Here is a 14,166-nt window from a genome sequence, read left to right on the forward strand (position 1 = left end):
TGTGGGGTAGCCACATTCTTTGATTTCCTGTCCTTGCCTATTTAAGTGGTACAGTGTGAAATATTTTCTGCTTAAAAACCTCAGCTTTGGCCGGCTAAGAACTTGCTGTATTCAACTGGACGTATAAGAGAATTTAAGTACCTTTATCTGCACTTTTTTTCAAAAAATACAGTATTTAAATTGATCTTAACTGTGTGTTGCAGGAATATTAACTGAAATGGAAGTTAGTCAGTGTTTGCTGAATTTTGTTATTTGCTAGTAATTACAGGTTTGGGGATAGCCACATTCTTTGATTTCCTGTCCTTGCCTATTTAAGTGGTACAGTGTGAAATATTTTCTGCTTAAAACCTCAGCTTTGGCCGGCTAAGAACTTGCTGTATTCAACTGGACGTATAAGAGAATTTAAGTACCTTTATCTGCACTTTTTTTTCAAAAAATACAGTATTTAAATTGATTTTAACTGTGTGTTGCAGGAATATTAACTGAACTGGAAGTTAGTCAGTGTTTGCTGAATTTTGTTATTTGCTAGTAATTACAGGTGTGGTGGTAGCCACATTCTTTGATTTCCTGTCCTTGCCTATTTAAGTGGTACAGTGTGAAATATTTTCTGCTTAAAAACCTCAGCTTTGGCTGGCTAAGGACTTGCTGTATTCAACTGGACGTATAAGAGAATTTAAGTACCTTTATCTGCACTTTTTTTTTCAAAAAAATACAGTATTTAAATTAATTTTAACTGTGTGTTGCAGGAATATTAACTGAACTGGAAGTTAGTCAGTGTTTGCTGAATTTTGTTATTTGCTAGTAATTACAGGTGTGGGGGTAGCCACATTCTTTGATTTCCGTCCTTGCCTATTTAAGTGGTACAGTGTGAAATATTTTCTGCTTAAAAACCTCAGCTTTGGCCGGCTAAGAACTTGCTGTATTCAACTGGACCTATAAGAGAATTTAAGTACCTTTATCTGCACTTTTATTTTCAAAAAAATACAGTATTTAAATTGATTTTAACTGTGTGTTGCAGGAATATTAAATGAACTGGAAGTTAGTCAGTGTTTGCTAAATTTTGTTATTTGCTAGTAATTACAGGTGTGGGGGTAGCCACATTCATTGATTTCCCGTCCTTGCCTATTTAAGTGGTACAGTGTGAAATACTTTCTGCTTAAAAACCTCAGCTTTGGCCGGCTAAGAACTTGCTGTATTCAACTGGACATATAAGAGAATTTAAGTACCTTTATCTGCACTTTTTTTCCAAAAAATACAGTATTTAAATTGATTTTAACTGTGTGTTGCAGGAATATTAACTGAACTGGAAGTTTTGACTCTGCTCTTCAGTTAGTCCCACCCACCCTCCCTGTTTTTGTTTTGGTGTTAATCTTAGTGGCCTTGAAACTGCCCACCCTCTTGTAAATTTGTGTTTGGATACTCCTTCTGGGCCCATCTCATTTGCTCACTCAACTGAGTGCAGTGAGATCATATTCTGATTAGAGAACTTGGCATAGCTCCTCGTGGTCCCCTGCAGAGTTCCTAAGCCAGCAGAGAGCAGAAAAAGCAACTTTCCTGATTATAAGTATTTTTTAAACTTTTTATTTTGCATTTTAGGATCTTTTGAGCTTTTCGACTACTGTTTGTGCCTATATTACTGTTTTATTACCTTATTTTCCTGTTTTTCTGTGCTTAAATTGTTGATTGCACTTGTTGGCTAAAGTTTTGCTTAAAAGTAACAAACAGGCTAATACACTCAAGTGTAGCAGCCTTTGATAGCAATTTAGTCAAAAAACAAAGCATTTACTGCATTTTTTCTGTCTGTTTGCAAAAAAAAAAAAAAAAAAACAAAAAATACTTCTCCTTTCCTAAACTTTCCTAGCTAGTTGTTCCAGTGATCAGAATTTTCTGATCCCTGGGCTTTGTATTTGGTTCCTGTGTTCCTCCATTTTCTTGTGTGGCCAGAGGTAGTTTCTTTACTCACCAGTGGGAGTGGGGAGTACTGAGCTGCTTGTTGTCCTCAGAGGAGTGGTTAGAGACAGCAACTAGTTATTTGTTGGCCATTTTGGGTCATTTCCTGTTTTTTCCAGCCCCCTGCTATAAAGCACGCTTTGGCGGGCTTTTCTGGCATTAGAGAACTTGGCATAGCTCCTCGTGGTCCCCTGCAGAGTTCCTAAGCCAGCAGAGAGCAGAAAAAGCAACTTTCCTGATTATAAGTATTTTTTAAACTTTTTATTTTGCATTTTTCGATCTTTTGAGCTTTTCGACTACTGTTTGTGTCTATATTACTGTTTTATTACCTTATTTTCCTGTTTTTCTGTGCTTAAATTGTTGATTGCACTTGTTGGCTAAAGTTTTGCTTAAAAGTAACAAACAGGCTAATACACTCAAGTGTAGCAGCCTTTGATAGCAATTTAGTCGAAAAACAAAGCATTTACTGCATTTTTTCTGTCTGTTTGCAAAAAAACTAAAAAAAAACAAAAAATACTTCTCCTTTCCTAAACTTTCCTAGCTAGTTGTTCCAGTGATCAGATTTTTCTGATCCCTGGGCTTTGTATTTGGTTCCTGTGTTCCTCCATTTTCTTGTGTGGCCAGAGGTAGTTTCTTTACTCACCAGTGGGAGTGGGGAGTACTGAGCTGCTTGTTGTCCTCAGAGGAGTGGTTAGAGACAGCAACTAGTAATTTGTTGGCCATTTTGGGTCATTTCCTGTTTTTTCCAGCCCCCTGCTATAAAGCACGCTTTGGCGGGCTTTTCTGGCATTAGATAACTTGGCATAGCTCCTCGTGGTCCCCTGCAGAGTTCCTAAGCCAGCAGAGAGCAGAAAAAGCAACTTTCCTGATTATAAGTATTTTTTAAACTTTTTATTTTGCATTTTTCGATCTTTTGAGCTTTTTGACTACTGTTTGTGCCTATATTACTGTTTTATTACCTTATTTTCCTGTTTTTCTGTGCTTAAATTGTTGATTGCACTTGTTGGCTAAAGTTTTGCTTAAAAGTAACAAACAGGCTAATACATTCAAGTGTAGCAGCCTTTGATAGCAATTTAATCGAAAAAAAAAAGCATTTACTGCATTTTTTCTGTCTGTTTGCAAAAAAAAAAAAAAAAAAAAAAAATACTTCTCCTTTCCTAAACTTTCCTAGCTAGTTGTTCCAGTGATCAGATTTTGCTGATCCCTGGGCTTTATATTTGGTTCCTGTGTTCCTCCATTTTCTTGTGTGGCCAGAGGTAGTTTCTTTACTCACCAGTGGGAGTGGGGAGTACTGAGCTGCTTGTTGTCCTCAGAGGAGTGGTTAGAGACAACAACTAGTAATTTGTTGGCCATTTTGGGTCATTTCCTGTTTTTTCCAGCCCCCTGCTATAACACACGCATTAGCACACTTTAGCTCGGAGTTGCCACTGTTGCACACAAGAGCAACGGCGGTTAAACAAGGTTAAACTATTCGGGCTACCTAAATTCCACTCTTCAAATTTTCCCTTAAAACTACCTTCCTTGAACTGTACTGCTGATCTAACCAGCGTATCCTATAACTAAAAAGTTCATCTCTACTTGATTCCCAAGTAGACTATTCTCTATCTGTAAAGCCTAGCACTTGCTCCTACAGTACTTGTACCTTGATAAAGCACTTTTATTATAGATAGTACCCCACCAGCCCAGAACCCACATCCCCCGGAGTCTTTTGTAAGTTTTTTTTTTTATCTATTACTTCTAGCATGTCGAGGGATCAGTTGCTAGTGTCCTCTCCTGCTCAACTGGTGAACCTGGGAATATTGAGGCAATGTTACAATTGCCTCATGTACACAGACAATCCTCTCCTTCTCCCACAAAACACAAATACATGTGAGAGATGCAACTATACGGCCAAACTGGAGGCTGAGCTCTCTCAACATAGGACTGGCAAGACCAGACAAGAGGAGAAGGTAACCACACACACTACATACCCAGTCACACATAGTACCATCACAACTTCAAATCATGCACATAATCACACAAAGACATACTCGGAGGCTCTGATCAAAAGTCTACCTAAACAGCAGAGGCCACCAAAGCAGACACCCAAACAACTACCACCTCAGGACCAAACACATGCAACACATAGACCACACAGTCAGAGTGTCAAACAGTCACAGCCCTTAAGGCCAAACACAATGCCAGACACACTCGTCATTGGTGACTCCATAGTCAGACACACTGACGTCCCGCTCACCAGACTGAGTAAGGAGAAGGTCACAGTAAGCTGCCTGTCGGGCGCTAGAATCTGCCACATAACGCAAGCACTCAGGTCTCTCAACAGCAGGTACAAGTACGACTCAGTCATTATCCACGCTGGTGTCAACGACCTGAAACGTACCTCCTTGGACTACATGAAAAGAGACATTGAGGAGCTCTCTGATTATGTAGTCCAAGTAGGTATGACCCTGACCTTGAGCAGTATCCTACCTTCACCTAGAATGATGCCACAATACAGTGATAAGATGATCAGCTTTAATAATTGGCTTAAATTCTGGTGTCATTCAAAGGGGATCCAATGTCTGTCTGCCTGGGATGACATGCTGGACAAGCCACGCTGCTTTGCAAGGGACGGCTTGCACCTGTCACGCCTGGGCTTCCGGATATTGGCAAAGGCTCTTGCCACCCCCATAGTGCCTTTTTTAGGCAAGGCTCAAATTCTAAACCTACCACCCTAGAACACAAAAAGGAAAAAACTAAGGGTAATGCTGCTCAATGCCAGAAGTCTCAATCTCAAGATGCACGCACTCGAGGCCCTTCTCAGTATGGAGAACATCGATGTCTGTGCTGTGACAGAAACCTGGTTCAAGGCTCCTGAGAGCACCCCAGCACTATCAGGTTTCACCTCATATCATGCGTTCCGGCCCCAAAATCCGGACAACACCAAAAAAGGAGGGGGGGTGTCCATATTCATAAAGGACACCCACACCTCAAGGTTGGTGGCAACGCACGATACATCGGAGACCATCCAGGTGCAATTAACCATAGGCAAGACTGCTCTGCAATTTGTAGCATGTTACAGGCCACCCTCTCAAACTCAGGAATCTCACATGGCCTTCCTGAAAACACTGGAGGGGATAACTGTATCTCCAAACACCATCATACTAGGTGACTTCAACTACCCTAATATAGACTGGGAACACTACTCATGCCCAAACACTCTAGCCCAAAGGTTCCTGGAGTTCATAAACTCAAATGCCATGGAACAACTAGTCACCATCCCCACAAGATGTGAAAACATACTTGATCTCATCATCACGAACATGGGATCACAATGTTCAACACCGGAAGTATACCCCTCACTGGTGAGATCAGATCATAAACTCGCTGGAGGTCCTCATCCCGCCCCCACCTGAAATAAAAAAGACCACAGTGAAAAACTTCTCAAAAGCCGACTTCACACTTCTAAAAACTAGTGTGGTCTCCTTTAAGGCCCCTGAGCCAGTGGTAAACATTACTCAAACCGCTGAATCACTTACAAATGCCTTCTACCAGCACCTACAGGACTGCATGGATCAGGCAATCCCAAACAAAACTAAGACTCTTTGTACCAAGGGCAAGCGTCCAGTCTGGTGGACCCCAGCCATAAACAAGCTCTACAACAAAAGGAGGAAGCTACTACAAGATAGAGCAAAATCCTTGAAAGGTAAGACACCTTTGATCATTATAAGTAAAAAACTAAGAACTCTCATAAAATCATCCAAGGTAAATTTTGAGAGAAAAATCACCAAGGACACAAAAGACAGTCATAAGGCCTTCTTTAGCTATGTTAGAAACCTAGGAGGAAACTCCCAGATATGCTCAGAATTAGTTCAAAATGATGTGAAGATTACTGAACCTACACACATTGCCAACATACTGGCTGACAGGTTCAGTGCAAACTTCTCCCCCCCCTCCCCCCCAAAAGGAGAGATATCTATACCAGAGGATTGAAGCCCACCAAACATCTCCGACGCCCAGGTGAGAACTGCTCTCTCCAAGGCAAAAAATACAGCATCCATGGGTCCGGATGGTGTCCCCGGCTGTGTGCTCCACGAACTCAATGAGGAATTAAACCCGCAGTTAGGACAGCTGTTTAATCTTAGCATCACCTCAGAATACGTACCCAAGGAGTGGCGCACGGCGACTGTGGTCCCACTTCACAAGGGCGGTGCCTCCACCGACCCTGGAAATTACCATCCCATTAGCTTGACAAGCCTTATCTGCAAAGCCATGGAGAGGATCATAATGGAACTCATAAATAAAGACATAGGGAACTTGCAGACTTTGGATCCAACCCAGTTTGGCTTTGTCAAAGGCAGATCATGCCTTTTAAACTTGGTTGACTTTTTCGAAACAGTCACCAAGGCCATTGATGAGGGAAAGGCAGTCCATACAGCCTACCTCGACCTGGCAAAGGCCTTCGACACAATACCCCACTCAGGTATCATCGAAAAACTCATCAGCTTGAATGTAAACCCATACATCACAAGATGGGTTGCAAACTGGCTAAGTGACAGAACCCACAGGGTCAGAGTTGCTGGAGCCATGTCAGACTCAAAGCCTGTCACAAGTGGTGTCCCACAGGGCTCAGTCCTGGGTCCACTCTTGTTCTGCATCTACTTTTCGGAAGTACAAGCAAACACAGGAGGGTTATGGCTGACAAAGTTTGCAGATGACTGCAAACTGGGCGCCATAGTCGAAAACACTCCTGACACAGATATCCTTCAGAAGGGCCTCACAGAAATGGATAACTGGTGCCAGAACCATGGCCTAAAGTTAAACGCCAAGAAATGCATAGTCATACCCTTCAGGAAAAACAAGGTTACCCCTAGCTACCATATAGGTAGCAATCCACTGAGCACAGAAGAAGTCATCAGGGACCTGGGGACCCAGGTTGACACTAGCCTTTCGTTTGACACTCATGTCACTAAAGTAGTCAGGAAAACCTTCTACATTGCCCACCTGATCATGAAGGGATTCACATCTAGATCAAGGGAGGTCATCGTCCCCCTGTACTCATCACTCATTAGACCTATGATTGAGTAGAATGCCCCATTCAGAATGTATCTGACCCGACACCTGCAGCAGCTGGAAAGGCCCCAAAAGTTCCTCACCAAAAGGATAAATGGTCTCAAAAATATGTCTTATGCTGCCCGACTGAAAGAACTCCAGCTCTATTCAGTCTCATACCGCTTGCTCAGAGGTGACCTGTGCCTGACATATAAGGCCATGTCAAACCCAGATTTGATGAATATGCTTCACCTCAAAAAATCTAGATCCCTCAGAACCACAAGGGCGGGAGACTTAAACCTTGACACAGTTATTAATAGAACGTGCTGGAGGGACAGATTCATCACCCAGAGACTCCCTATGCTGTGGAACAAAATCCCGGTACATGTGAGGCAGAGCACCTCGCTGGCCTTGTTCAAGAGGAATCTTGACCAATGGATGGGAGATCGCAGATATACCCCAGGGATTACTTCAGTGTCACTGCTTGACAGAGGCACAGCAAAATAATAGGCATAGTTTTATTTAAACTAAAGGGGTGGCGAAAGCCACATAACTATGGGCTAGGCTTATAAATGCCCTTGGGCAGATAGCCTAGTATGAACCTATGAACCTATGAACCTATGATTTCAGGCACTCCTACTGTGTACAAGGAGAGCATCTGGGAAACAGAAAAAAAATTAAGCTTGTTTCCTGCCTTTCCTGTTCAGTGGTATAGACTATTTGTAGGCTTCTGAGCCCCCAAGCCCTTCCGTGTTGGAGGGAAGCCTTCTAGCTTAGTTTCTTTTTCTTATAACTAGCCAGGTTTCTAGTTTCAGCACTCAGATCTGTTTCTTTGATCTCAGCACTTGTTCAGAAAAAAAAAAAAAATCATCTGTTTTTACTCTACTTGTGTTTCTACCTACTTTATTTTACTTTTGCATCATCTTAAAAGTACTCAATTGTATTTATTACTGCTTGGTGTAACTCATTCTAAGCCTTTTGGTTTAAACACTTGGGCTTCGGACCAGTTGTTTTGCACTGAGAGGGTTTGTGGTCTGCACTGTAGTGGCAGAACAGGTAGCTTACATCCTTCTAGGTTGGGAACTGCTGATTGAGGGCTCAGTGTCTGTTATTCTAAAAGTGTATTATTTCTGGTTTAAGCACTTGGGCTTTCAGGCCAGTTATTTTACATTAAGAGGATTCGTGGTCTGCACTCTTGTGGGAGGAGAGGCTGGACTCTGCCCTTCTGAGCTGGGAATTTCTGGTTAAAGGCTTATAGTGCATGCATATCTGAACTGCTTCGTACTGAAGTTGGTGCGCCTTGTTTGCTGTGGCATAGACTGGATTCGGGCCTGCTGGATCTAGCTTTGTTTGTGTAACTTGAGCACTAATCCAGGCATTCTCTAAAGTATTCAATTGTATTTATTACTGCTTGGTAGTAACTTGATTAAAGTGTAGTTATCATTCTAAGTCTTTTGGATTAAGCACTTGGGCTTCAGACCAGTTGTTTTACATTAGGAAGGTTTGTGGCATGCACTGTGGTGGCAGGACAGGTAGCTTTCATCCTTCTAAGTTGGGAACTGCTGACTGATAGCCCAGTGTCTGTTATTCTTAAAGTGTATTAGTTCTGGTTTAAGCACCTGGGCTTCAGGCCAGTTATTTTACATTAAGAAGGTTCGTGGTCAGCACTCTTGTGGGAGAAGAGGCTGGACTCTGCCCTTCTGAGCTGGGAATTTCTGGTTAAAGGTTTATAGTGCCTGAATATTTGAACTGTATCTTACTGAAATTAGTGCACCTTGTTTGCTGTAGCATAGACTAGATCCAGGCCTGCTGAATCTAGCTTTGTTTATATGCTTGTTGTTTGTTTGCTTGTTATTTCCCTGGAACGCTAATTCCACCTAATACGCGGCTTCTCAGTGATTCTGTGGATCACTAGTGATATCTGCATTGCTTACTGCACTTATTTCCTTGTTTCACTTGAAAGAAAGTTACTGTTTGTCATTTTTGCATTTAAGTTACCTGTAACACATTGCACTTAAGTTACCTGGCACTTGCTCGCTAAAGCAATTATATAAGTCAGCACTAAAAATTAAAAGCACTACACCCTCACTCCCCACTGGCCCTTGTTTTCAATTATTAAGGAATTCCCAATATTATTCTAGCATGTCCAAAGGTCAGTTGTCAATCTCCTCTCCGGTCCAGCTGGTGAATCTGGGAATCTTGAGGCAATGTTACAACTGCCTCATGTACACAGGCAACCCTCTTCTCCTCACAACAAATTCCAGCACATTTGAGAGATGCAACCATATAGCCAAACTGGAGGCTAAGCTCTCTCAACTCAGTACTGGCATAACCAGTCAGGAGGAGAAGGAAACCACACTCATTACAATTTCAGTCTCAAATAGACCTACCACGACAGCAAACCAAACACATAATCACACAAAAACATACTCGGAGGCTCTAAATAAAGATCTGCCTAAGCAGCAGAGACCTCCAAAGCAGACACCCAAACAACCGCTACCCCAAAACAAAACACATGCAACACATATCTCACAAAGCCAGTGTGCCAAACAGCCACAGCCCTTAAGACTAAACAACACACCTGATACTCTTGTAATAGGTGACTCTATCGTCAGGCACACTGATGTCCCGCTCACCAGGCTGAACAAGGACAGGGTCACGGTGAGCAGCCTGTCAGGCACTAGGATCCGCCACATAACACAAGCACTCAGGTCACTCCAAGACAAGTACAAATATGACTCAGTCATTGTCCATGCTGGTGTGAATGACCTGAGACGTACCTCCCTGGACTACATGAAAAGAGACATAAAGGAGCTCTCTGAGCATGTAGCCCAGGCTGGTATGACCTTGACCTTGAGTAGCATCTTACCCTCACCAAGAATGATGCCACAATATGAAGACAAGATGATCAATTTCAACAATTGGCTTAAGTACTGGTGTCATTCAAAGGAGATCCAATGCCTGTCAGATTGGGATGCTATGCTCGACAAGCCATGATGCTTCGCTAGGGATGGCTTGCACCTGTCACCCCTGGGCTTTTGGATGTTGGCAAAGGCTCTTGATACCCCCATAGTGCTTTTTTTAGGCAAGGCTCAAAAGACAAACCCACCTCCATAGGTATCACAAGGGATAAGAAACTAAGAGTAATGCTAATCAACGCCAGAAGTCTAAACCTCAAGATGCACACACTCAAAACTCTCCTTAGCATGGAGAACATCGATATCTGTGCAGTAACAGAAACCTGGTTCAGGGCTCCTGAGAGCACCCTAGCACTACCAGGTTATACCTCATACCATGCTTTTCAGCCCCAAAACTTGGACCGACCCACAAAAGGAGGGGGAGTATCGATATTCATCAAAGATACCCACACCTCCAGGTTGGTGGCAAAGCACGAAGCATCAGAGACTATCCATGTGCAACTAACAGTGGGTAAAACTGCCTTCCAGTTTATAGCCTGCTACAGACCACCCTTCCAAACCCAGGAACCCCACTCGGCCTTTCTGAGAACACTGGAAAATATGAAGGTCTCTTCAAACACCATTATATTGGGCGACTTCAACTACCCAAACATTGACTGGGACCATTACTCTAGCTCCAACACCCTAGCCCAAAGGTTCCTAGAATTTATAAATTCAAATGCTATGGAACAACTTGTTACCACTCCCACAAGAGGGGAAAATATACTGTACCTGATCATCACCAACATGGGGACTCTATGCTCCAGACCAGAAGTGTATCCCTCACAGGTAAGATCAGACCATAAACTAATCTCACTGGATAGTCACATCCTGACCCCACCCCCTGCCCAGAAAACCACAGTGAAAAACTTCTCTAAAGCAAATTTCACACTCCTCAAAACCGAGGTGGAATCCTTCAAAGCCCCCGGGCCTGTGGAAAATACGGCCCAGACCACAGAATCCTTTATAAATGCATTCTATGAACACCTTCAGGAATGCATGGATCATGCGATCCCAAATAAAACCTAGACCCAATCCTCCAAAGGCAGACGTCCTGTCTGGTGGACCCCAGCCATAAACAAACTATACAATAGAAGGAGGAAGCTACTAAATGATAGAGCAAAATCCCAAAAAGGGAAGGCATCACTGATCAGTATTAGCAAAAAACTACGGGCACTCATAAAATTGTCTAAGGCCGGCTTCGCGAGAAAAATTGCACAGGGCACTAAGGATAATCACAAGGCTTTCTTTAGTTATGTTAGGAACCTGGGTGGTAATTCCCAGATATGCTCAGAATTAGTCCAAAATGACAAAAAATACACTGAACCCACAGACATTGCTGACATCCTAGCTGACAGGTTCAGCGCAAACCCCCCCCCACCAAAAGGGCAAATATCTATCCCAGCAGAGTGCTGCCCCCCTGACATCTCAGATGCTCAGGTAAGAGCCTCCCTCTCCAAAGCAAAAAACACAGCATCAATGCGACCAGACAGTGTCCCGAGCTGCGTCCTACATGAACTCCAAGAAGAGCTAAACCCAAACATAAAACTACTGTTCAATCTCAGCCTTACTACAGGATATGTACCCAAATAGTGGCGTACAGCAACAGTGGTCCCTCTCCATAAAGGTGGTGCCTCAACGGATCCTGGAAACTATCGCCCCATAAGCCTGACTAGCTTGGTCTGCAAAGCTATGGAAAGGATCATCATGGACCTCATAAATAAAGATATTGGGGACCTACAGACACTGGATCCTACCCAGTTCGGCTTTGTTAAGGGCAGATCCTGCCTCTTAAACCTGGTTGATTTCTCTGAAACAGTCACCAAGGCCTTTGACGAGGGGAAGGTGGTCCACACAGCCTACCTGGACCTCGCAAAAGCCTTCGATACAATACCCCACTCGGGCAATATAGATAAGCTCACCAGCTTAAATATAAACCCCTATGTTACTAGATGGATTGCAAACTGGCTCAAGGACAGAACCCACATGGTTAGAATTGCTGAAGCCATGTCAGACTCCAAACCAGTTACAAGTGGCATCCCACAAGGCTCAGTCCTGGGACCTTTCTTGTTCGGTATATATTTCTCGGAGGTACAGGCCAACACGGAAGGACTGTGGCTGACCAAGTTCGCAGAAGACTGCAAACTGGGCGCCATAATCGACTCTCCAGCCAACACAAGCATCCTCCAAAAGGGCCTCATAGAAGCAGACAACTGGTGCCAGAGCCATGGCCTCAAGCTAAATGCCAAAAAGTGTATAGTCATCCCCTTTGGCAAAAACAAAGTGCCCACAAATTACCACATAGGTGGTAATCCATTAAGTACAGAAGAAGTAATTAGGGACCTGGGGACCCAAGTTGATAGCAATCTCTCATTTGACAACCACGTGGCTAAAGTGGTTAGAAAAACATTTTATATAGCCAACCTAATCATGAAGGGATTCACATCTAGATCAGGGGAGGTCATCGTGCCTCTCTACTCATCCCTCATCAGGCCCATAATTGAGTACAATGCCCCTTTTGGGATGTATCTTACCAGATACCTGCAGCAACTGGAAAGACCCCAAAAGTACCTCACCAAGAGGATCAAAGGGCTCAGACAGATGCCATATGTTGCCCAGTTAAAGAAACTCCAGCTCTACTCAGTGGCATACCGCCTGTTCAGAGGCGATCTGTGCCTGACGTATAAAGCCATGTCCAACCCGGAATTAATGGACATGCTGCACCTCAGAAAATCTAAATCCCATCGAGCTACGTGCTTGAGAGACTTGAACCTCAGCACTGAAATAAATAGGACATGCAGGAGGGACAGATTCATAACCCAGAGGCTCCCTTCACTCTGGAATAAAATCCCAGTCCAGGTTTGGCAGAGTCCCTCATTGACTCTCTTCAAGAGGAATCTTGATGAGTGGATGGGAGATCGTAGGTTTACCCCAGGTATCACTTCTGTGTCACTATTAGACAGAGGCACAGTATACTAACCTCGAAAAAGGGCATAGCAAAATAAATTTAAAATGGGTGGCGAAAGCCAAACACATTCTGGCTAGGCTTATAAATGCCCTAGGGCAGATAGCCTAGTATGAACATATGAACCTATGAACCAATGAACAAAACTACTGAATTTATTTATTTGCTTGATATTGCTGCTTACTGTCTGGATTCTGTTCAGCTGGTTTCATAGTGGGGTTTGCTTTATTTTCTCTTGAAGCCAGCCTATCCAAGGTGTGAGCACAGCTTTTTATGTTATCTTATAGCCTGAGGCTCTTACGTTTTCCTTTATACTACTGGTATAGGTAATTACATTTCTATGAGACTGTATCAGTATCATAGCTGCTCCTTTTGGTCTGGCTGTGACTGATTCGATAGCCATCTGGATAGACAAAGTTTATATAGGTATACTTTTTTGCACTTAATCTGTTTCAGTGATAATTAACAAAGCTGTGCTGCATTTATTTATTTGCTTGATATTGCTGGTCTCTGTGTCTGTGTTTTGTATTTCTCCCACCCTCCCACACAAGAATTGTTGTATTCTTAAACTTGGTGGCTTTGGAATTGCCCGGCCCTCCTGTAAATTTGATTTTGGGCACTCCTCCCAGTCCCATCTCATTTGCTTACTCTACTGAGTACAGTGTGATCATGTGAGACATCCAACCCCTTAGTTTCTTAATCTTGAATAATCTTCTATTTTTTTCCCTCTCCACTAAAAGAGAAAACAAATTACACTTTATTCAACTGCTTTTACTATAATTGTGTTCTTCCTACTTTATTACCTTATTTTGCCTTGCTGTTCACTCTTAAGTGTTGAAGTGCTTTTATTCTGCTGTATTTATTACCGCTTGTTAGTAGCCTGATGAAATTTGTCTGTTATTCTAGGCCTCTTAGTTTTGGTTTTAGCAGCTGGGCTTCAGGCCAGTTATTTTACATTTAAGAAGGTTTTTCTGGTCTACACTCTTGTGGACAAACCCTTATCAAAACCCTATCTCCATAAGTCTATCAAAGTTTCAGAACACTATGTCTGGACAATTCCCATCAGTTTCTCCTGCCAGCCTGGTCAATTTGGACAAACTGAGACAGTGTAGCAACTGCCTCATGTTCACTGACAACCCTCTTCTCCTAGCACATAATTCTTCCAGTTGCGAGAAATGCATCTATATCAGTAAAATAGAATCCATGCTCTTCCCTGCCAAAGTCAGTACTCCTGACAAAGAGGAGATTGCCAGCACAAACATC

Source organism: Protopterus annectens, chromosome 1.part1 (genome assembly GCF_019279795.1).
Source record: "Protopterus annectens isolate FY-2018-M chromosome 1.part1, PAN1.0, whole genome shotgun sequence".
In the NCBI taxonomy this organism is placed as follows: Eukaryota; Metazoa; Chordata; order Ceratodontiformes; family Protopteridae; genus Protopterus; species Protopterus annectens.